This window comes from Pinus tabuliformis, chromosome 3_2, assembly GCF_031772625.1.
Source record: "Pinus tabuliformis cultivar Carrire ecotype Pingquan chromosome 3_2, CPIR1, whole genome shotgun sequence".
In the NCBI taxonomy this organism is placed as follows: domain Eukaryota; kingdom Viridiplantae; phylum Streptophyta; class Pinopsida; order Pinales; family Pinaceae; genus Pinus; species Pinus tabuliformis.
This window is the reverse complement of record NC_142302.1, coordinates 441,750,833-441,774,024: the sequence shown is the minus strand read 5'-3', so window position 1 is coordinate 441,774,024 and position 23,192 is coordinate 441,750,833.

Below are 23,192 nucleotides of genomic sequence, written 5' to 3'. Positions count from 1 at the left end.
CAATAATTCGTAAATAGTGGCAGTTTGAGGTCTAAGGACACTAAGTGCAACATCATAGGACCAATGTGGGCCATCGCAATGATAACCTCAGGTGTATAGACAGATTTAACAAATGATTGCTCCCGTGGTCTTTAGAAGTGAGATCTGGTGTCCCTATTGTGATAGATTTGTGGAAATGATCATAGGCTCACCATGACCATTAAGGGCTTCCTCGCTAATTGGTAGCATTGTTAAGGCTGGGGAGAATCTTCATGATGCGAAACCAAAGGCTGAATGGTGTGAGGTTGAGTAGAATATTTAACACCTTTGACAGTAATAATGATAGGAAGATCTCTGCCAATGAGGTTGTGTATTTGCTAGAGAGGCTTGATTGCTACTCGATCTAGAGCTAATGATTTGCAGCTTCACGGAGGACCATGATGGTGGGGTGGACTTTGATGGGTTTGTGGCTCTAGACTGATCATTGGGGCACCAACTCTCTAACTACAATTCCCTAGAGATAGAGTGCATGAATGGGGAAGAGTAGGAGAGACAAAAAAATATGATAATGGAGTTTAAATATTTTAATTGGATGTAAATGGGCATATCATTGTAAGACATGGTGAGGCATGTATACCCTTAGGAAATTTCCGGTAAATTCTGGTGTTAGACCTAGGTGATATGGGGCATGCTAGGTTAACAAATACCTTGGGCATAAAATTTAAGGGGAGTAAATGCTAGAGTGAGCGGTGCTGACTCACTTGGTTGGTTTGGCAAGATTTGGTCAAGGGAAACCGCAAGTTGAGGTTTAAGGGGGGATTGCTAGGTAAAATTGACTCAGGGAAAGAGTCAGAGCTAACTGGGTCATGAGTAGTGGTTTTTGGCCCATGGTTTTGTGCCCATGGATTACATGTAATGGAGCCTTTAAAAGGCTAGGAGGAATTCTATTGTAATGGGTCAGGGGATGTGAGCAGTGAAGGCTCACTTGGTCGTCTTGGATGGGTTTTGGCCAAGGGACTAATGGAATTCCATTAGATGGGTTTTTTCCTAGAGTTGTGGTTTTCCCAGGGTAAATATGGTATTATGTTTTCATGTTTGAGGTTTGTTTATGTCTTAATATTTCTCTTGCTAAACATTTTATGTCCCTTTTCAACATTAAAAGAAGCACCACAACTAATCATAAGAGGTCGAACACGACAAGTGACTTGCTTGCATGGGGGAATGGGGGGGTGAGCCACTAAATAAAAACTCTTTAGAATAAGTTGCCATATTAAGGGGGGTATACTTCCATCAAAATCTCTTAGAACTTGCATATGGTCCTAATTGGCTTAGTCATACCTTTAGGGAAATTAAACATTGATAGATGACTAACATGCCACATACACTCATTTTAACATATCGACTTTGTATATGAGTAGTTTCAAACATTATATCATCGAAAGAAAATGTTCGCTCACAACAAATCATGATTGTGGTAGAGCCTTATGCTAATTTTTTTCAATATAGTAAGTAAGATTCAATAATAAATTGGATTTAAATAGAGCTTTTTATTTCCCTAGTAGTGGTATGGTTTATAAAATAATGTTTGAGAATATCACACTAATGTTCATTAGTTTAAACTCAATTTTCATTTACAATTGTTGTATTGGTTTTGTCATTACATGATAATTTCCTTGATTGAAGCATTCTTCATGTCCCCTTTCCTCTCACCTAAAAAACATATATAGAAGGCACATATATCCACTAGGTCCATGTGCATAACTTGCCATACCCTTTATGCTAACAAACATGTAACCACCCCAATAATTCAAAATTTCCTTCCTTGATTGATTCATATCAGAACTATGAATGTTGGCTACTTTTATTTTGGGATATATAATATAGGCTACATGCAAATTTACAAATGTTACGCATTAACAAAAATCTCCTTTCAATAAAATTTGGTCAGCATTCAACAAAATGCATAATAGGAATGGAATTCTACACCTATTACATAAAAGTTATTAAATTTAGCCATGTCTTCCATCAAAGCTTATGTTTACAATCATTTAGATGTTGGTTAATAGATTATTACATGCAAAAGATTCCCCTGGTTCAATAGAATTCAAGAATTAAATGCAATGTTATAAAAAGGGACATAAGTAGATTTTTTTTACAAAAAATCAGTCACATAGGAGTGTTTCACCTCCTAGCTATAGATCTCCACTATGGATGACAAACACCAAGCTAAGATATGCTTCCATTAAGGAAAAGGAGACCTATAGCCTCTATCTCAAACTCAACCCACTACAAGATGCATTAGACTTGACCAAAATTAGGCATGTACCACTAATACTATTAAAGCAAAGGCCTCTAGGGATCTCAACCAACAATCAACCATGCGTTGGTTGATGTAGCTCAAATATGTGTTCTAGCCTCAGGTGGTGCTAGTGAGGCTAGAAACACAAGAGTGGAAAATATCTCCAAGCCCAAGTTATTCTTTTGAATGTAAATGTCTTACATAAATAATTGATCAATTTTAATTATGTTCCTAAGTTTTAACTTAGGGAAATAAATTAATTAATTAGTAATAATTGAGACATGGTTGATTTCCTCTAGAGGCTTCTAGTAAAGTTTCAAAGTGATCTTAGCCATCAATTAGATCAATTTAGATCTAGATCTTGGTCGTTGATTTCTGAAAGAGAGGTTATAAAGGAAATTGATGGACAACTTTGGAGATCATAGTGATCATTCTATGAGGATTAACACCAGTGAGGGTTTCAAAAGCAGTTGAAGATTTGAATATTTCTAGGGTTTTCTTTTATCAATATTCTTCCAATTTTTGAGATTTGAAGGAGGAATTCTCCCACTGTTTTTCTATAGGCAGGGACGCTGAGTTGTTGATGCTGTGAAGGTTCTAGGATAGCACGAGTTTTCTCTAAGAGAGGCCGGGATTCCTTGTGGAGGTCGAGGTTTCTAGGAGGAGGCCATACAAATTTCCAAAGGGCTATACAAGTCACCAACATAACCGAGAGGCTAATTCTATCTAGACCATTAGTATCAGAGAGCTAGAGGAGCCACATGTGTGAGGCTGTATAGGTTGTATTTTTCAAGAGAGGTTGTGTCAAGTTGCAAAGGGAGGCCATGAGCCTTCCAATAGTCAAATTGACTTGTGGAGGTGAAGAAATATTTTTTTGGAACTTTTCTGGGGTTTGGAAAACAATATTATAAGGCGTCGTCTAACGAGGCGGAGGAATTGCCCAGACGGCCAAAAATGGCCGGAATCCGGGCAAAAAAATTTCAAAAAATCTTGTAGAAATAGTGTTTGATTTGTGTCTTTGATGGTGGAAATGGATTCAACACCATAAAAAATGTCTAGGACACCTAAAATTTTGAAATTTAACTACTATAACTTGGATTTACAAAAATCCTTGCCGGATTTTCTCTAAATATAACCAGAATTTCCATAACTTTCCGAGCAACTCCTCTGCCTCGTTAGACTATGCGATATTATAATATTAATAAATGGCATACTTTGTTTAATATTAATAAACCTTTTAGATCTAAAGAATTGGTTTTCCCTTTGGGGTTTTTCCAGGGAAATTTTCTCCAAAAATATTTGTTTCCATTTTGTGATTGGTTTTTTTCCGAGTTTCTACAATTTATTTTGGTGAATATTGCAATGATGTTTTTATTTAGTATTTGAAGTATAATAATTTTGCTCAGAAATAAATACATTGGATAATTACTAGTTGATTGCAATAAGCAATATTTTTATCGAATTTTCACACGATATCAGAGTAGCTCTGAAGCCCCGAGGTTTATCGGTGTAGATTAAAGTAACGGTTTGGAAGAGGAAGCCAAGGGTTTAATACCCAGATTTATTTCCAAAATTACTTGGAGAAATTTTAGCAATGAGATATTATAAAGGAAATTGATGGGTAGCTTTGGAGATCATAATGATCATTGTGTGAGGATTAACACCAGTGAGTGTTTCAATAACAGTTGAAGTAGTGAATATTTACGGGGTTTTTCTTTCATGGAATTCTCCTAGCATTTTTTTGCAGACAAGGAGGTCGAGTTATTAAGGCCGTGAGGGTTCCAGAAGAGGTTGAGATTGAAAAGGAGGCAATACAGATTTCTAGGAGAACCATACAAGTTGCCAGCATAGTTGAGATGCTAATTCCATCAAGGCTGTGAGCATCAAAGAGCCAGAGGAGTCGCACATGTGAGGCTGTACAAGCCGTATTTTCCAGTTTGAGGCCATTTCAGGTTGTAGAGGGAGGATGTGAGCCTTCCAATGGTTATATCGACTTATGGGGGTGAAGAGATATTTTTCTAGAAATTTGTTGTGATCTGGTGAGAAATATTGTAATATTCATCAATTGCATAATTTGTTGAAGATTAATAAAACTTTCATATGTGAAGAACTAGTTTTCCCTTCAGGATTTTTTTTTGGGATGTTTTTTGTTTTTTTTGTTTTTTTTTTTGAAATATTGTGTCCATTTTGTGATTGGTTTTCTATTAGAGTTTTCGAAATTTTTTGTGAATATTGCAATTGACTTTTTATTTCGTATTTACAATATATTATTTTTTCACAAATTAAATACATTGGATAATTACTAGTTGATTGCAATGAAGAAAATTTTTATTGATTTTTCACATGTTATTAAAGCAAATCCTAAGTGCCGAGGTTTACCAGAGTAGATCAGTGCAGGGGTTTGGAAGAGGAAGCCAAGAGTTTAATACCTAGATCAATTTCCAGAATTACTTGGAGGAATATTACTAGTGTTATTTTTTTGCAAGAGGAAGGCTGAATTAACTAGTGCGAATCACTAGTTTACGAGTGTGTGTTGTCAGAGACACATTTTCGTTTGTTAGTTGGTAAATCAATTTTTTGGAGGTAGTGTGAGTGGGTTTCTCTAGTTGCTGGAGGTAGAGAAATTCGCCAAAGTGATTTCCTAGAGGTAGTTCAAGTTTTTAGGAGAGCCAGTGCGCAGTTCTAGTGGATAGTGCGAGTTCCTAAAGGAAGTGCGAGCTGTCCAATAGTAACAAAGATCACTTATAGAGGGAAATCATGAGGTTTTCCAGATACTTTTGTTATATGGTAGAAGAGACATTATTTTTATTTTATCTCAAGGGATTCAACGGGATTGAGGGACAAAGATAGGTTAGATGGTGCATTGAAATTTGGTATCTGGAGAATCCTGTGCCTTCCTATTTTGGAAGAGGATGGGATGAAGGACTTTGCTAAGACACATATTGTTGTACCAACAAATTCTATCATGTTGCATGAGTACCGAAAATATGATGCCAAGGCCATGCATATTATTTTAGATGGGGTCAAGGACCACATAGTTCTACATTTAGCAAAAGAAGATACAACCAAGAAGATGTGGAATGTCATCAACAAACTTTTCCAACATAAAAATATGAATCAGAAAATGATCCTAAGAGATAAGCTCAAAAGAAATAGAAAAAATAAGGGAGAAAATGTTTTCAATTATCTCACTTGCATCATGACAGCCAAATCTTGAGCTAGTAGCCATTGGAGAGAAGGCCGACGATGAAGAGCTAGTGAGAATAGTCCTAAATGGGTTTAAGAAGTAGTGGATGTTTTCATGCAAGTGGTTTGGGGAAGATTTGATTTTCCTACTTATGAACACTTGTGGAACAACTTCACATAGGAGGAGCTTCCATTGAGCCTTGAGAAACGAAACAATGGTACTAGCAGTAGTTATAAGCAGAAAGGGGATAAGAGCGAGAATTTTGCTCTTGTGAGCGAGGGAAAAACAAAGAAGGGAGCTAGTAAAGGGTCAAACTCTGAGGAAAAGAAGGAAATGTCGAAGATCAAGTGCTATGGCTATCACGATTTTGGTCATTACTGCAACAATTGATTGCACAAGAAGAAAGATGACAAGAAGGGTGAGAAGTAGATAGAAACAGTCACAAATGAGCTTTCTAGATGGATAGAGTATGAGTTTTCACTGATCGCTTGCAGTAGTAGTCCATGAGAGTTGCAACATAGTGGAATGGGCCATGCACTACTCAAGGTGATAGGTGTTCCATATACGAGCACAAAGCACAATGGTGTTGAACATAGAACACCTTCCTTCCTAAGAGGGATTGTTGGTTGATGTATCTCAGATGTGTTCTAGCCTCAGGTGGTGTCAGTGACGCTAGATACATAAGAGCGAAAAATATTTCCAAGCCCAAAATATTCTTTTGAATATAAATTTCTTAATTAAATTAATTGATTAGTTTTAATTATTTTCCTAATTTTTAAATCATGGAAATAGATTAATTAATTAGTAATAATTGAGAGATAGTCGATTTTCCTCTAGAGATTGCTAGTAAAGTTTCTAAGTGATCTTAGCCATCGATTAGATCAATTCATATCTAGATCTTGGCCGATGGTTTCTCAATGAGAGAGTATAAAGGAAATTGATGGGCATCTTTGGAGATCATAATGATCATTGTGTGAGGATTGGCACCAGTGAGGGTTTCAACAACAATTGAAGCAATGAATATTTATAGGGTTTTATTTCATCAATATTCTTCCAATTTTTGAGATTCTTCGGAGGAATTATCCCACCATTTTTCTACAGATACAGAGGCCAATTTGTTGAGGCCATGAGGGTTCCAGGGGAGGTTAATTTTTCTCTAAGAGAGGTCAAGATTCCTTGTGGAGACTGAGGTTTCTAGGAGGAGGTCATACAAATTTCCAAGAGGGTCGTACGAGTTTCCATCGTAGCCGAGAGGTTCATTCTGTCGAGGTCGTGAGCATTATAGAGCTAGAGCAACCACACGTGTGAGGCCCTATAGGCTGTGTTTAGTAGGAGAGGTTGTGTCAGGTTGCAAAGGGAGGTCGTGAGCCTTCCAATGGTCAAATGGACTTGTGGAGGTGAAGAAATATTTTGTTGGAGTTTCGCTGGGGTTTGGCAAGTAGTATTATAATATTCATCAATTGCAGAATTTGCTGAAGATTAATAAAACTATTAGATTTTTAGAATTGGTTTTATTTTCAAGGTTTTTTCAGGGACGTTTTGTCCAAAAATATTTGTGTCCATTTTGTGATTGGTTTTCTGATAAGTGATATTTTTATCAATTTTTCACACCATGGACCTATTCGTCTCAACAAATCACAACATTGTTGATTTTTTTCTGTCAACAACACTGTTGATTTTTGTGTAGCATCAAGAGGTATTACTGCATGCCAAGAGGCATCATAAGTCAACCTAGAAAATTCATGGAAATTAAAATAAAATGAATTTTATTTTCTGGTTTCATGTAGGCTCAAAAGGGACAAGTCGACCTTACCATGAAAGGGTGTATCGCTTGGGGTAAATTCACCCATTCTACTTGTATATATGCACATGATGTGACGCTTTGTCTCACTCACTAATCATATCATATCTCTTATATAGAAGACACTCATGGGAGGATAAAAATGAGGAAATGGCTAAAGTTTGGACTTGGTTTTTTTGGCACAAATTTCTTGACATTTTATTCCTAGAAGAAAAGTTGGTGGGATTTCTCCCAAGTTTGGGTTTCCTAGGGAAAATTTGTTGTCCTTTTATGATCTTATTTATTTCTACTACGTTAGTTTTACTGTTGATATTTTTTGTGTATAATTGTTTAATGATATATGTAGCACAAGATAAATTAATTGAAGATCGTTAGAAGTAAATATCAGATTAGTAAATTGGTTTCTATTGTGTTTATTATACAAAAATCAACATGGTTGCAATACACAAAATTACTAGAAATCTAGAGATCACGTGGGTTTATTAGAGAAAAATCAACATAATATTAGAGCCAAAGAATTTGTAAAGCTTTCTGTTTCTTACATGAAGTGACGTGACAGAAAAATCAACATGGTATTAAAACCAAAGAATTTGTGAAACTTTCTATTTCTTGCATGAAGCGACGTGAAGGTTCATCTGGAAACAAAAATCCATCGTCATGAGTTCGAAATGCAGGAAGAGCCATTAAGTTGGGCCGCAACCCTAATTCGATCTTGCACATATTTGGAGAGCTAGAGATTGATTACTGTGTTAGGAAGCCATGTAGAAGCACGAATCCTTGTGCAATCTGTGGGCATTATCACAAATTCGAAGAGGGAGACGTGTGTAAGATTTGCAAGCATTGATTGTAGGGAGACAACGAGAAATCTGCACCTAGTATGCTTCCCACAGAGATTTTAATGGATTTTCTCTATACCAATTTTAGTGGATTTTCCCACAAGGGTATCCAATACGGTTCCCAAGTTCCAAGATATATATAATAATTCTTTCACTTACCACTGTCATTATAGCTAAGCGCACTGGAAGGTAGCATGCAGCTAAGACAAACTTTAGATAAGACAAGGTAGCATGTATTACATTACATAGCGAGCCTTTCATTCTCAGTGAACGACTAGGAGTGCGTCTATGAGAATGTTGAATACGAAGGAGATAACGTCTCTGGTAAATTTGTCATTATCGACCACGACACCTTCTGGTCCTCTGATCACCCTGGAACTGAATTCACGGTAACAACACCTGCAGGCAATGTTGAGTATTCCTTGAAAGGAACACCTGGAGAAAAGTTTCGATTTGTAGCGCATGTATAAATTTTTCTTCCCTAACAACTTTTCAGCTCCATAAACAATTTCCTTTTATGTACATGTTGGCCATATTCCTAATGTGATATTATGTCAGAAATTCAAGTGGATCACAATGTGAAGGAGAGGCATGCAGAAGAATGCAAGTGGAGGTTCCAGCAAAAGCGTCCAAGTGAGGCTTGAGTTGCGGGTAAAAAGAAGAGACCAATGAGAACAACATCTTTTTAGTGGCCAACATGTTGTTGCAGCTGCTTTAGGTTGGGCCATGTCAGCCGTCTCTACTAGGGCATTTCGTTTGCATGGTGATGTTATGTTTGAAGGGAAGGTATTACAACATTGATGAAGAGCTATCTTGGAATAAATAAAGCAAGACTTGGAGTGCTACATGAAAGGGGAGTTTGTGTGATGTAAATTTGGTTCATCTCCTTGATAGCATATGGAATGACTTGGTATTGATGCCAGTTTGTTGTTGATCCCCTGGTGTGACTAGATAGCTTGATGAATTAGTAGGATGAAGAAACCTTAACTCTTATGCTAGAGAAAGGAAATGAAAGTAGTGTGCATTAGCACTTAATGTTGAGGTCAAAGATGAACATTCCAAGCTTGATTGTGATTTCAGCAAAGAGGCAAGAATGAAGAGGGAGTTGACAATTCCCTACAACACTCAACATTTTCCCTCATAACCAAGAGATACTTCATATTTTTCTCTCTTCATTATTATTATTTTGTTTAGTTAGTCTCTTGTCTTTTCATTTTTTTATGGCCTTAATATTTTTGTCTTACTTCCATTAAGAATTTTATTTTCCATGACCCCATGAGTGAGGTTCATGGATAATCAAGTCTATTGCAAAGACTGTCATTACATAGGTGGCAACATCATGAAGTACAAGGCAAGTTATGACAAGAGGGTTCTCTTAGTAAGAGGGAGCGGACTACGAGAATATTTTTTCTCTCGTAACATCTGGTCATATTAAAGAGATTGTTTGGAAGAAATTGTACAAATTAACATTTAGGATCACGTCCAACAATAGGAAGAGCTTCCAAGGAAACTAACACTCAGGAAAAGTAGAAGGAGCATCCTTCCAAGAAGATATCATGGGATTGAGATTGTCAAACTATATGCTTAGAGATCGAAGGTCTCTAGGAGTAGAAGGACTTGTTTACGTGACAAAGGGAATAATAATGGAAGAAGGATTTAATTCCATGATAGAGGGAGTGGTCAAGACTACCACAAGAAAAATTGCTTTAGTGTAAGAGGGAGTTTGGACTGAAAGATTGAAATGGAGGATTATGATAGATACTCTATTTCTCGGGATTGGAAATTTAGATCTAGTTAATCCCATGATGTATAAGTAGTTGATTAGATTTGAGAAGTACATGGTTAACACAAAGCCAGATATTGGCTTTGAAATGAACATCCTGAACCAGTTTATGGTTGAGCTGAGGCATATACAATGGATAGCGACAAAGCATGTGGTATCTGTGTTGTATTAAATGTGGTCTAAGATATGTACCCTGAGGTGAAGGAGTCTTTGCAAGAATATCACAAGTCGTGAAGCATTGAGGCTTCAAAGTCCAGAAGGAAATGCCTAGGATCACTTCATCTGATACATCATGCAAATAGGAGTAGTAGACCTCTAACACATGTCCATAAATGAGTAGATCATGGACAAATACAAGCTTAGTTTGATGCCAAATGTATCCCTCATTGGAAAGGGATGATGAGGTATTTGTAGGATTGGGCTGACCATCTCTCAAATCCATAAAGGACTTTGGATGGGTCATAAAGGACTTTGACCAAGAGGAGATGAATACATTCACCTTTAAAGCTAGAAGGAATTGGCTAAGTCATAAAGGAATTTGACCAGAAAGGTGAATGTCCCAAAAAAATTATAGGATATATTCACCTCTGAAGCCAAAAGGATTTGGCTAAGTCAATGAGAGGTGAATGTACCAAGGAAATTATAGGATTGGATAGATCTTCTCCTTAGAAGCCAGAAGGACTTAGCTATGCCGACCAAAGGAGATATATTTAATTCACCTTTCAAGCCAAAAGAACTTAGCTAGTTCATTAAGGAATTTGACTAGAAAGGTGAACGGTCCAAAGGAAATTCCCTCTTGCGAAGCTAGAAGAACATGGATGCCAAAAGGACTTGTCTAGGTCATGGCCATAGGAGATTGATACATTTTCCTAAGGAGCCATAAAGGAATTTGGCCAACCCAGGATATATGAGGAGTTACATTGTGCACTCTAGGATGGAGTTTTCTATAGACATGCATCAACATGGAAAGCTCATAAACTATTCGTAAGGAAGGAGACATTTCAACGAAAGGATAATCTATTGCAGCTAAGGAGAATACCTCCCTCATTAAGAGGGAGTGTTGATTTTTGTGTAGCATCAAGAGGTATTCCCACATACCAAGAGGCCTCCTAAGTCACCTTAGAAGATTTATGGAAATTAAAATAAAATAAATTTTAATTTTGGCTTTCATGTAGGCTCAAAAGGGACAAGTTGGCTCCACCATGCAAGGGTGTGTCTCTTAGGGTATGTTATCACTCCTCCAGATCTCCAAGGTTGAGGAAGAGTCCAACTGAGGTAACCACAAACCAATCTTTTGACTTGGTAGCTAGCCCTACCAAGCCGGAGAGGGCTCTCTCCAAAGGATCACAACCAAGAGGGCTGGATGGATTAGGGTTTTAGGCTAGGTATGATGTGCAAAGGTTGTTTGATTTGATTTGGTGGGGTTGTTGGAAGAGGATTAGGTCAAAGAGACTAGGTCAGGGAAAATAAGGGTACAATTGCAGACACTTGATGGAGCAAGGTAGGTAGGCACTCAAACACTTTAAGGTTATGAAGTGAGATGGATAAGACCGGTGAGGTGCTAGAAAGAGCAAGACAAGCATGTATTCTTTCTAAATTGAAGAAAATGGACAAACTATGAAGATTTCCCCAAAACAGAGCATGTAAGATGTATTCTGTTTATCAACTTGAAAGTCAACATATCATAGAAGTGAAGTGAAATATGGGAGTAAAAAACATTCAAACATATGCAACATAAGAAGAAACTATGTCAAAATTCCATACCACAGGTATTCCATCAAAATAGCTGCAACTCATTCATTAAATTCTGCCAAATATTGATTACACTAGTGTCTCTAATCAATAGCCAAACATCCAACTGAGTCCAACCCTTCTCTATGGTGAAGAAAGGGACTAAATAGACATGAAAACCACTTCCCCTCATCCTCAGGGGTCAAATCCATGAGGTGAGGAAGATATTACACAAAAATATGAACTGATAGCTAACTTGTAGGATGGTCCAAGTGACTCATTCCTATCTTAAATGAATTGATTCATTACACCTCATCTGCTTGATTTACCTAATGCATTTACCCTAGGTAATAGTAAAAACATGATAATTACATCCAATTTGATCATTTACATAGGTAAAATCATCATTTTCCAAGGTGAAAATCAAAACAGGAGAGAAACTCAGAAAATTGGAGAAGACTGTCAAACGTGCCCTCCAAGTTCAGGATTGCTTTTGGGTGCCTTCCTGGTGTCCAAATTTTCTTGTTTGAAAGCACTTAAAGTCTACTTTCTAGACATGTCTTCAGTGTTCAAATTGGAGTTCATTTGCCTTGTCAAAAACTCAATCTCCCAAGACTGGTAAATGCGTAGTGCCTAAGCCAGAAATGAGGCAGAAAGGTGGTTTCTTGGTGGTTTTTGACCTTTTTGATTGATATTTTTGTCTCCAAATGCCTAGAAAATTCACAGGGTGCATTTCCTCTTCACTTTGAATCCAATGATGTTGACCTTTTTCTCATTAGATGCCCCAAAAAAGAGCGCAACACCCTAGGTGCTGCGCGTTTGACCCTTTTCATTGTGCTAAAAATGCCTAAAAAACATAGAAATTCACAACTTGAAAAATTTGCTCAAAACTTGTCAAAATTGAGCCCAGGATAGCTCATTGGAAAGCTTATCCTGTCTAGTTTCCAAATCTGCCTTTATTTTTCAAAATGGACTTGATTTGACCCTCCAAAAGTTCATTCTCCCAAGACTGGTCAAAAGGTAAAAAATGAGGGTGCAAAAATGAAGTGTGATCTTGAAAGAAACTTTCGGAGGTCTCTCTCAACTCCAAATTGAGCTCATGATAGCTCATTGGAAATATATTTCTGCCTAGTTATCATTTGACTCATCAATAAAGTTATTTGGACACTCCATCTAGGAGAAAAATTGATTTTCCCAAGGTCACTCCAGAAGTGCAACAACTCTCTTGTAGCAACTGTATTTTTGAAATTTCTCCAAAACCATAACACCTGTGTAAAAAATGAAGGAGGTTTTTCATCCTTGGACTATTATGGACAAAAAAATCTCTCACTTTTGTAAAATTAATCTTGGTTTGGTTGGAAACATACTTCGAATAAAAATCGGCCCTATGTGTGGCAAATGATTTGTCCCTTGGAATGACTTCTTGAAAAATGATGGAGGCATGATGCTTATGAGTTGGAATGGCCTCATATTTTCTGAAATGACCTCCCTTAGGCCTCCTATGCTCAGATGTCTTTGATTCCATAGCCAACCCTAGCTCAGTGGGAGAGGAAATTAGGGTTTAGTGCTTGTGGAAAATGATGGTTTGGACACCCTTGGGAAAAGACAACTCCCTTTAGCATTCACTTATCTTTTTGAAACATTACCCTTTCACTTGACTATTTCCTTTGACAAATTGATCTTTTTATGGTCTTTGAGAACTCTTTGAATTTGACTTTTCTTTAATGAAGTTGGTATATAGAGATTGAGTTGGAAGCTTAGGAACAATACTTATTACATATAATGAACATAAAATTACATGATGAGATAAGCATTTCTCTTTAAAAATAATCTTCACATGGTGAAGAGATGTTATTTGATCACCCTTTACTTGCTAGTTTTATGCAATGGAATGGAGTTTTATTGGAACCTTAGAAACCCTAATGACCTAATGAAACCTCGAAAAACCCTAAAAGACCTAATGAGACCTTGAAGGACTGAATTTCAAGATGACATGACTGATGTTATGGCATGCTGTCATTAACTTTATGGACAATGGATACTCAACAAGGTTGAAATGGGCCAGCAAGGGGTAAATTTCTAAAAGGAGTAAAGGAAAGCCTAATTCAACCTTTAGTGACCAAATTTTTGCATGACGACCTAGTGGAATGACAAAAACTTCAGAATGGGACCCTAATATGATATGAAAAGAGGATTTTTTATCACTGATGGTAGTATGCAAATACTGACACTAACAGGGTAAATACACCCATTCGACTTGTATATATACACATGATGTGACACTTCACTTTTCTCACGTCGCAGTTGATTTCATCGTCCTTAACTATCCACAACAGGGAAGGGGTTAATGCTCCTCTATTGACAGACCACCAAATCTAGACCTTTTCTATTATGGGTAATGGAGCAAATAGATTGATATGATCGTCCGAATACAGTTTTATCAATATGCCCAAAAAAAGAAAATAAGGTGATAATATCTCTTATATTGAAGACACTCATGGAAGCAAAAAAATGAGGAAATGGATAAATTTTGGACTTGGTTTTTGTTTGGCACAAATTTCTAGACATTTTATTGTAAAACTTACTAAAAAAATTCTCCTCAAAGAACAGTTACTGGATTTTCTCCCAATTTTGGGTTTCCCAAGGAAAAATTGTTATCTCCTTATGATTTTATTTTTCTATTGTTTTCATTATATTATTGTTGATATTTTCCATGTATAATTTCTTAATGATATATGTGACAATAGATAAATTAATTGAATATCATTAGAAGCAATTATCAGATCAAAAAATTGGTTTATACTGTGTTTATTGTAGAAAAATCAACATAACCTTAGGCAGTAATTACTTTGCTACACAATGCCTCCTAAAATCCATCTAATAAGTCCTCTACCACAAGGAAGAAAAGTCCAAGTCATCGAATTGCATTTGGGAGATTTGGAATGTAGACACTAGCTTAGATAGAGTCCAATGTCAAACATATACACGTGTATAAATGCTACTATGTTTCTCCAACCCACTACTCACTATAACCATAGATCCTTTTTGGCATACTTAAACTTACATCAATGCACCCTTTTCAAATGTAAAACTAAAGTAATGGAAGAAAACATTTGATTGAGGAAGAGTAATAAATTTTAATCTCAAAATACATGTTATATACCTTTTGGGCTTTCAAGATTGTATATCTTTTACAAAAACCTCTAGAGTAGTATTTTAACACATAAGATAAGGTGACAATAAGTTTATAGCATGGCAAGAAAAAATGTCCTCATGAGTCCCATTTTCCTCTTCCCCTTTCATGGAATCATAGTTTTCTTGTGCTCCTTGCAACCATTTTGGACATTTTTCATTATAAACTATTCATTTTAAAATACATTTATGCACCATAGTGCCATCAGCATATGATTCCTAAAAAAACTAATTAAACTCAAAATAAGGCCTACGTCATATCATATCCATCTATGCAATTTCCCATCATGTCTCATATTTGTCTCAGTTGTTCACTTTCTAGCCCTTGTGTCAACTATCCATGTCCCAACATTTGTTTCAATTGTCCATGTTCCAAATTCCAATGCTTGTCTAACTGTGCACCTATTAGCATTCATCTCAATTGTCCATGTCCCAACACATGTCTCCATCATCTATATCCTAGTGTATGACATCTACTTAAGTTGTCTATCAAGTCCCAATTTTGTTTGAGTTGTATGTTGGGTCACATCTTTGTCCAATTTGTCTATCAACACTATGATGCCCCAACTTTCTCTACAATGCCTACCGTGTCCCAAATTTCTCTATATTGTTTGGCATGTTCTAGCTTTGTCCAAGTTGTTATCAGGACTAACTTTGTCTAAGTTATTTTTTATGTCTCAAATTTGTTTAAGTGTTTATCATTACCTAACTTCCTCTACAATGTCTACCATGTAGCTTTGTCCAAGTTGTGTCGCTCATAGTTCAATTGTATCCAAGCTATATATATTATTTTGTAACTAGACATAAACCTTGGACTTTACACAAAAAAGGATTAATATAATATATACATGAAGGTGACTACAACAAATTTTATAGTACACATATCCTAGACTATACCAAATTTATCTAAGAAATACATCTGTAAGAATCGACATTTACGAGAACTGGAAACTATAAAGATCAACATTAACTAAAAGGGACTTCACCAACTCATGCTACTTCATTAATTCAATTTATATTGCTTCGAGCAACTTGGTTTATATTTAGTTTTACTAAGTTTCTATGGCTCGTACGAACTTCATGGATGGGGCAGTTTCACATATATCACAATACCCTCATAGGTTGTGTCAGTTAATAACCCTTATAAATGCTAAGGGGAATAAGACCATGTTACCATGTCTCAGAATATATCTAGATGTTACAAGACCCTTATATGGCTATTGATAGGGATATTATCAGTATTGTTGAAGTTGTAACTAAAGTCGGTCTTCATAATGTAAATTTATCATCTATATTTGTTATAATTTTTTCAAAGCATATTCTTTATGCTTAGAGAGTGCGAAAGAGTCAAAATGAATTTATTATGAGTCAAAAGAAAATTTATTTGAGTCATGTCAAATTTGGACATTTGTAAGAAAAAGGAATTTGAATTTTATGTTGAGTTATTAGTCCATAAGATGACCAAGTTGGCCCTCCTTGGACAAGTCGACCTAGCCCTCTAGAGTGACACTAATTTGACCCTCCTGGATAGCTATTTATAAAAGACAATTCGACATACTTGAAGGATATTCATTCATCATCATCACATAACATCTTCTACACCTAACAAAGAAGAAAAGGGATGAAGTCAAAGGAGAGAGAAAAGGAAGTCAAAGCGTAGAAGAATAATCTTTGTTGACTGAATTTCATACTTACTGCAACTCACATGTGTGAAGAGGCTGAAGCTACTACGGGCTAAATTCCCCCCTCGTTGCAAGACCAAAAATTTCAAAAGTTTGACTAGATTGGAGCAGGTTTGACCAACATGGACTTTGACTCCCAGAGGTGACTTGGAGGAGGGTTGGACTTGGTATCTTGGTGACAATTTGGTCTTGGTCTTGGTCTTAGATGTCTCTCATTTTGATCTGATTCTATAAGAGAAGGATTTTCGGGTTTTACCCTTATGGGTTTTGCCCTAGCTAGCAGCCTAATTTTGGTATCTTGTCTCTTTGTGATCTCTATATTTTCTTGAAGAAGAAGACATAATAAGCAATAAAAAGATATCTGACATTCACAAGTAATTATCAAGAAGACAAATTAGGTGTTAGACTTCACTACAATTGGTTTCTCAACATGGTTTCAGAGCTAAGGTGAAGGAAGAAAGCTTTAAGATCACTCCCTTGAAGACATCATTGTAGAAGCTCTCTCTCACTTTCAAAAGGATAACTGAAATATGAAGTATCTCAATTATCATTTCTACCTCTTTCTAGCATTTCTTTGAAGAACAGAGTCTGCCTTATCTTTCTGTGACTAAGACAATGTATTGTGGAGCATAAGTCACCTATGATTCACACAAAGTTCATAAGCTATTCTCACTGTGGAAGCATTTGAAAATTGCATCAGAGTCTTGAGGCTAATATGAAGTTTGTGGGATCTTATACTATGTGATTGGTGGTATATTCTATGTCACAGTATCCTAGTTCTATATCTGGGAAATGCGAATCTTTTGAAGTTCATTCTATGTGAAGTTCTGGAAATATACCATCAGTGGAAGGACCTAGATTTTAGAGGCAAAGGTTTTTTTGAAGACATACAATAAGTATTTTCTCATATCGATTTGTGAATAGAATTGAAGAAGAAATTTTGCATCAATTAGTTTCCATAATACTATTGAGCTAGTTTGAAGGAGTTTAAGAGAAGTCCTAAAAAGAAATGCATCCAAGTTGTACAATCTCAATTCCTTGTGGTATGAGAAGTAAGTGAAAGTCAAACTCATCATTGTGAGGCATCCAAACTCTCTCTATGATAGTATTGATCAAAGCATACCTTTGGAAAGTTTCAATATAACTCAACTTCTTTGTAAGATGGTATGAATTAACACTGTATGGAGGTTTTCAAGTTAATGAACAATGGCATGACCAAGTCTCCCTTTGAAACAAATGTCCAAGCCTAAGAAGAATGATCAAATCCGAGTACTTATAGCATAGTCATAATTTTCCAATGGAGAAAGATTTGAGCCTCTATGATCAAATTATAACCTATTGTATTTATGGGTTGTGGTAAAGTCCATTAATTTGAGATAGTCCAAGTTGCTTCTCTCTGTGGTTCAAGTTCTGAACATATGATAAAGGAAAAGAAGTCCAAGCTACATTACCGTTGCAAACAATGAAATAGGTTATCATCTCTAGAAGAATTTTGAGGAAAGATTCAAAGGTTCTAAGCATAAGTTTGAGCAAGATCTCTATGGTAAATATAAATACGAGCTCTATGATCATAACTAAATCCAATATATGCGAACCAAGGCTTAGGCATGATCAATATTTGTGGCATGATCCGAATCTATGGAATCCATCTTCTTCTCTAAAAAGGATCAAGTTTGTCTCTATAGGTACAATATGAAATTCTACATTGAGAAGCGTTGATCTACATATTTTTGGAGGAGCTTGAAGAAATTGTGATTTGACACCATATTTGAAGGAAGAAAAGGACATGTAAGGTTAAAACATTACTCCTCACACTCTGCAATTTAAGAGGTACGTATAATTTTTGTTCTTATATCTAGGATAAGTGAAATATAGAGTATAAAATTATTTCAAATATCTCTTGGAACCAATGACTTCTAATTTAATAAAAAAGACTCTTCTAGATCATGTCCTCTCTCTCTTGTGGACAAAGACATAATTGATATAGTAGATACTGCTTCTTTACTTGTACATGGAGATTAAGGTTTTGTAGCCTAGACATTCAGTGATCGAAACATTAATGAGATCCATCTCATGAATAGACGATATGTCAACGACAAATTCTAGGGTTTGTAGCTAACACATTAGTATGTTTTTAGAACTTGCAAATATGGAATATGGCAGTTTTTTTTTTTTTTTTATTATTATTATTATCTTAAAGCATCTAGGGTTTGTAAATCCTAGAAAAAGTATGAACTAAAAAACTCTAGGACTAATCGTTTCCGTTGAAAGAAGAAGCCCTAGCTCTTGAGAATGACAAAAATGTCATCATGATGATATGAGGACAAGGATGGTGATAATTACAAGAAGTACAAGATTAAGAGGGAGCTAATTATTTTCTCAAAAGATAAGTACTCTACATCTCCTTTCTTTGATTACTATTGTTTTTATTGTCTTTATCTTTGGATAGTCTTTTGTTTATACACTTTCCTTAATTGTATTTGTTCTTCCATAGCTTCCTAATAAGTTTGCAGGTTAATGATAAGAGATGAATAAACTTTAACAAGTAGATGGAACAATTGGAAGGACATAGCAAAGCATATTCTATAGGAGGAGCAAACAGTTTTAAGTATGCATTAAAGAAGTCAACACTTGGTATTAAATGGAACCATGGAAGTAAGACTTGAGAAGGTTCTCCCAATAAAAATAAGAAGTTCACTTGCCTCAACTAGCGAGGTTACTCCTAATTCTTGAAAGACATAAAAAATGAGTCTCGTGATTAAAGAATACCTTGTACTTTGGAATCAAATTGAATGATTCAAGAAGAACTCCTGAATTAGGATATTGTCTTCAGAGGGAGTTGAAAGAAGAATTTGACATATCTTGGATGGATACACTACTACTCATGGTTTGGCAGAAAACTAAGAGGAGCTTGTGATCAAGATCCTCCAGAAGTTGATTGGTTCCCTGATATATTTGATTCAAGGACACATCGATGGGTTTGCAGTGATACTAATGGTTGGCTCTACTTGGGATTTTATTTCTTGGAAAAGAATGAAGCAAGATTATGTTGCACTGCAAAGAAAGAAGATATAGAAGTGTGTATAATCAGCTGTGGAGTAGTTCAACTACATAAACTGTTTAATGAACTATTTGATGACATGTTGGATTCGATTGATTAAAGCTATATGAATATTTTCAGAGAACCAGGAATGTTGAAGCACATTATGATTTGTGACATTACGCAAAATGGAACTGTGAAGCTACAATATATCTCCACTGGTGAACAGGTAGCCGATGTTTCGACGAAGTACCTTCCTAAGGGAAAGCATGAGTATTTTTTAAAAAAGCTTGGGCTTGTGGATATCTCCTCCTAGATATATTGAGGAATGAGGATGGACACCTTGTTCTCCATGTATCATGTACTATGGCCAGGAATAACAACTGTAAGTCTAGTACATGAATACTGATAGGGATAATGGTAGATTGAATAAACATCATGGATCGACATTCTCGAGACGTACTGTGACAAGGACTAAAAATGGTAAGTCAAGTACATTGATTTAGTATAAGAATGGTCCTGAGGACTGACATTTCCTTGTGTCAAGTATTGTGACAATGGATTAGGAAATGGTCATGTTGATCCAGGTGGATATTGGTGGCCACCTTCCTTTTCCACTTAGACCTCCAGTTGATTTCATCTGTTTCCTTGATTATAGCAGCACTTACTATTTTTAGTAGTTTTTCGAGTCCTGAACTTTTGGAGCTGTTTTTACCCCCTAAACGACATTTTTTGAGGTCCGCAGTAGGACCATTTCCATTATAGGCCTATGGAAAATCCTATATTACTCTAAGAGATCTTTCCAACGAGGTATCGTACCTGCCAAACAAAGATCATATGACCAAGTTACGACTTGGAGAAATTGGCCGCCCAACTAACCCCAACTGGGCCCACAAACTCTTAGTGCTCCATCTCCTGGGGTTAGGGTTTTGGTTGTTTAAGGTTTTTCCTTATTGTTCAATAATAAAAAGCCCCTTGAGCCTCATTGTAACACAGTTCAGAGACATGTAGCGCCACATCTCTTATCAAAGATAAGCTACCATCGACCTAGCTAGTTTATTTCCATTTTGTATGTAAGCATATTTCAGTTCTTTGATGTTAATGAAATGAAGTTTTATTTCTGCTGCATCTCTATGTTTATGTTTATATTTGTATTTTTTTGCATTCCTGCATAAGTTCAGATTAGTGGTATCAGAGCAGTCTGCTCTTTCTCTGTTCTTCTTTACATGTCCCCAACGAGGCCAAGGTATAAGGAGTTAGGGCTTGAACTAGTTGAACCTTTGCAAGACCAGCCTCGTAAACCCTAACAACCTCCCATGGCAGAAGAAAAGAAAGATGAGGGAGAAGGAGATCCTTTCAAAATATGGCTCGAAGAAGCCCTTAAGTGACAAAGGAACGCGGTGATGGATAACTTTTCCCAGATCCTTCAACGACTACCCACAGAAGATGCATCTTCAACCAACAGCCACTCTGGAGGCACCACTCGTTCTGACGCATATTCATCCATCAACCACTCTGGAGGCGTCACTCCTTTTAAGGTACAAGTTAAATTTGACATTCCCATATTTTAAGGCCAGATGGATGCATATGTTGTAGATAGATGGTTAAATCTATTGGAAGGATAATTTTCGGTTCATAATTTTTCCATTCGGGAAAATATTATGTTTTCATTCCTCAAAGCCACCCACCATGTCAAGGATTGGTGGGAAACCTACTGTGAAAAAGAAGAAGAGAGGGAAACCTCACTGTTTTCAACCACACCCACTTGGAATTCTTTCCGAGACGCCATCAAGGAACAATATTACCTTGCGAGGATCTATGAAGATAACTACATGTGAAAATTACGAAACCCAGAATCATACTGCAACAACTGATAATATTTCTTCTATTTGTTAAATTAATTAAACAAACTATTTGCAGTTTCCTATGACAAATATTGAAACATATACGCTGTAGCCTTCACAAAACAAATATTGCGGAAAAATAAATGCTGGAAAATTAGAGAAATTCTAGCACACACATAAAAATATTGACACAGTTATTTTTGGACAATTGTCCCCGGAAAAACCCAACTTGGGAAAACTGGTGCAACAAATGAGGGTTTCTTTATTAATTCTTTAATAGAAATTCAAGTACAAGAATTTGGACATCAAAACAAAGGAAAAATTCTAAGATAAATTTAGTGATAAATTTCTTACTCTCCACAACAACTCCTTGACCCCGAGATTAACCCTATGTCGATACATCGGGTCTCTGTGCCACGCTCTGCGAAGTAATTGTGCAAAAATCTAGTGGAACGTGTCTCTCCAAATGCTGTCTCTTCCAGAACTCATTCTACACTTCCCGGATCACTGCTGATACCCTCTCTCTCTCCCCTACAACTCATCCTCTGTCTCTATCTCCTCTGTTGAACTTCAGCCACTGAGAAAATCGATCTTCCTAGGCAACTGAGTAGCTGCTGGTGTGTATTCTCCAAGTCCCATCGAGTTTCTTCTTATAATCTCTCATTGAGACATCAACGGCCAAGATTAAAACATAATCGATGGCTAAGATTAACTAGAACTCAATCCATGTCTTTTTCTAGAATATTCTCACCATGACTTAATTAATACCCTTTAATTAATCATATTCCCTAAGTTTAGACTTAGGAACCATTAAAAAATGATTAATTATTTTAATTAAGTTGTCTCTAGGTGGAATTTTCAGAAACAATTTATGGGTTTTGGAGAATACATGTATTCTAGCCTCTCCACTAAATTTCATGGCTAGAACACATCCAATGCTACAAAAAATAACACTCCCTCTTAGCGAGGAAAGTGTTCTAGCACTGCAACCCACTGAAGCAACACCCTGTCTCTGCACCATCTCCTGTCACACTTCTGATGTCTGGTTGTTTCTTCCCACCAACTACTGTGCAAGTCTGACATATGTTGCATCTATGCTGTTGTTGGCCCTGCTGAATTGCTGCCAACACTGCATCTTCACAACAACACCCTCTCATCTGCTGCTACTGCAACTGAGAACCCATCTATTTCTGCTAGTGAAACAGGTTCTCCACCATACCCATATGTTCCCTGAACTTGATGAACTTAGCTCTCTCTAGAACTTTCGTGAGTATGTCTGCTACCTAATATCTCGTGGGAACACACTGCAGCTAGACTGCCCCACGCTAAACACAGTGTCAGATGAAATGACATCTGATATCAATGTGATTCGACCTATCATGAAATACTGGATTCTCAGAGATTTTTATGCAACTCTGATTATCACAATAAACACTGGTAGCTCCCATCTTCTTTTTGAACAAAATCATGAGTAGCTTCCTAAGACATATAGCTTCACATAGCAATGTTGGCTGCCATATATTCAGCTTCTGCTGAGCTCAGTGATACTGACTTCTGCTTCCTACTGCACCAAGAGACTATCCCTTATCCAACACTGAAGCAGTACCCGAAGGTACTTTTCTTATCCACTGAACTACCTGCCCAATCTGCATATGTGAATCCGCATAATTTGACGTCATCTCCTCGAGTATATTTCAACCCATATCTGACTATTCCATGCACATATCTAAGAATGTGCCTAGTTGCTACCCAATGTACCCTTTTTGGTTCTACCATAAACTGACTAAGGGTATTGACAACGAAACAAATGTATGGCCT